The sequence below is a fragment of the Nomascus leucogenys genome, chromosome 14 (assembly GCF_006542625.1).
Source record: "Nomascus leucogenys isolate Asia chromosome 14, Asia_NLE_v1, whole genome shotgun sequence".
Lineage (NCBI taxonomy): Eukaryota > Metazoa > Chordata > Mammalia > Primates > Hylobatidae > Nomascus > Nomascus leucogenys.
In genome coordinates this window covers 83,364,466-83,367,419 of record NC_044394.1, presented here as the reverse complement: position 1 = coordinate 83,367,419, position 2,954 = coordinate 83,364,466, and the positions used below count along the sequence as shown (strand labels likewise).

Sequence of the window (2,954 nt, the reverse complement as noted above, 5' to 3'; positions counted from 1 at the left end):
TCCATTACTCCCATCTGGATCTCATTTTTCTCTTCTATAAAAATCAGATCTAATAAACATCTGTAGAACACTCCACCCAGTAACAGTAGGATATACATTCTTCTCAAGGACACATAGAACATTTATCCTCATATATATGCTATAGGCTAATCTGTAAAATAAGCCCCAGTACATTTTTAAAAATTAAAATCATACAAAGTATGTTCTTTAACCACAACAGAATTAAACTTGTTAATAATTAGACAACAGCAGGAAATCTAGGAAATTTACAAATAATGTGGAAATCAAATAACATACTTAAATAACCAATGGGTCAAATAAATCACAAGTAAAATTAGATGTATTAGTTCATTTTCATGCTGCTGATAGAGACATACCTGAGACTGGGCAATTTACAAAAGAAAGAGGTTTAATGGACTTACAGTTCCACATGGCTGGGGAGGCCTCACAATCAAGGTGGAAGGCAAGGAGGAGCAAGTCACGTCATCAATGGATGGCAGCAGGCAAAGAGAGAAAATTATGCAGGGGAACTCCTCTTTATAAAACCGTCAGATAGTCAGGAGATGGCTCCAGTGGCTGTAGTGGCAATGTGAGTGCGAGGAGGTGGTGGCTGCGGCGGGGCAGGTGGTCTCACGGTGGCGGGCACAGGTGTAATGGATAGGTAACAGAGAAGACCTCATCCCTTCCTAGTCAGGGCATCAGCATGACCAAGTGCTTCCTACCCACCACCAGCAGCCCCAGTGAACACCACAGGGTGGAGCATGGCAGTGGGCTTACCCAGACCCCCAGCTCTGAAGAGATCAGCCCTACTAATTTCCTGGATTGTACCACACTGGCGAGCCCTCACCTCCCCATGACATCCTCCACAATCCTCCTGATATAGTGTCTGATGTTGAGAAAGACCATGGGAAGAAAAAAGGAAATTTTAAGAAAAAAGAAAAGAGGACTGAAGGCTATGCAGCCTTTCAGGAAGATAGCTCTGGAGATGAGGCAGAAAGTCCTTCTAAAATGAGGAGGCCCAAGGGAATCCATGTGTTCAAGAATCCCAGCTTTTCTAAAAAGAAGGAGAAGGATTTTAAAATAAAAGACACCCAAAGAAGAAAAGTGTAAAGAAGAAAAGCACAAAGAATAAAAAAAGAGAAGGAGTCAAAAAAAAAAAACTGTCAAAAGACTTGACAGCAGCTGATGTTGTTAAAACAGTGGAAGGGAAAGAAGTAAAAGAAAAAGCCATTTCGGGAGCTAGAGGTGCCTGAGATTGATGTTCCAAGTCTCAAACCCATTTTGGAATTCCTTTGTCTGGTGCAGTAGAGAGGACCATGATATATGATGCCATTTGGCTGCCGGCCATTTTCCGTGAATTACGTAGAGAAGTATGGCATGAAGTGCGAAGGCATCTACAAAGTATCAGGAATTAAATCAAAGGTGGATGAGCTAAAAGCAGCCTATGACCAGGAGGAGTCTACAAACTTGGAAGAATATGAGCCTAACACTGTAGCCAGTTTGCAGAAGCAGTATTTGCGAGACCTTCCAGAGAATTTGCTTACCAAAGAGCTTATGCCCAGATTTGAAGAGGCTTATGGGAGGACCACGGAGACTGAGAAAGTGCAGGAATTCCAGCGTTTACTCAAAGAACTGCCAGAAGGTAACTATCTTCTGATTTCTTGGCTCATTGTGCACATGGACCATGTCATCACAAAGGAACTGGAAGCAAAAATGAATATACAGAACATTTATATAGTGCTCAGCCCAACTGTGCAGATCAGCAATCTAGTCCTGTATGTGTTCTTCACACATGTGCAAGAACTCTTTGGAAATGTGGTTCTAAAGCAAGTGACGAAACCTTGGCGATGGTCTAACATGGCCACGATGCCCATGCTGCCAGAGACCCAGGCAGGCATCAAGGAGGAGATCAGGAGACAGGAGTTGCTTTTGAATTGTTTACATCAAGATCTGCAGGGTGGGATAAAGGATTTGTCTGAAGAAGTAAGATTATGGGAAGTACAAAGAATTTTGACAGGTCTCAAAAGAAAACTGAGAGAAGCTAAAAGACAGGGGTGTGAAACCAAGATTGCACAAGAGATAGCCAGTCTTTCAAAAGAGGCCGTTTCCAAAAAAAAGATGAATGAAAATGAAGAAGTTATAAATATTCTCCTTGTTCAGGAGAAAGAGATCCTGACTAAACAGGAGGAGCTCCTGGCCATGGAGCAGTTTCTGCGCCAGCAGATTGCCTCAGAAAAAGAAGAGATTGAATGCCTCAGAGCCGAGATTGCGGAAATTCAGAGTCGCCAACAGCAGGGCCTAAGCGAGACTGAGAAGTACTCCTCCGAGAGCGAGAGAGAGGATGAGGAGGAGCTGCAGATCATTCTGGAAGATTTACAGAGACACAACGAAGAGCTGGAAATAAAGAACAACCATTTGAATCAAGCAATTCACAAGGAGAGTGAGGCCATCATTGACCTGTGCATGCAGCTCTGGCTGCTCCAGATGCAGCCAGACAAGGCCAAGCAGCAGGCAGGAGGCCGAGGAGCCCGACTGGCGTGGGGATGCCATCCAGCCACCCAAGAATGGCATCCTCGAGCCAATAGCAGCTAAATAGCCACCGAAGGCAGGCAAGAAGCCGGCAAAGCCATCGTCCAGCAGGGACAGGAAGGAGACGTCCATCTGAGCAGCCTCCGTGGCCATCCGGAGTCCGTGAGACTGAAAGGACTCGTGCATCTTACTGTAACCCGGGGGCCAGGCCGGCTCTCTCACTGTACATTCTGTAAAAGTGTCTTCTCTTCTCAGACTCTTCCTCTGTCACACGTCTGACTTCTTCGCGTCAGGCTTAGTTCCATGGGAGGACGAAGCAGTGGATGCATTGTGTGCTTTAGGGACAGATTAGTTTTCCAGATAGTGTCAGCATATTTGAAGATTAATTTCCTTCCTTAACTTGAAGTAACTATTTTAACCCTTTA

General features: G+C 44.6%; 1 pseudogene; it reads left to right on the top strand.

The window, feature by feature from the left end:
• Window positions 1-703: 703 nt before the first annotated feature.
• Window positions 704-2,665, top strand: LOC100579771 (annotated as a pseudogene).
• The last annotated feature ends 289 nt before the right edge of the window (window positions 2,666-2,954 follow it).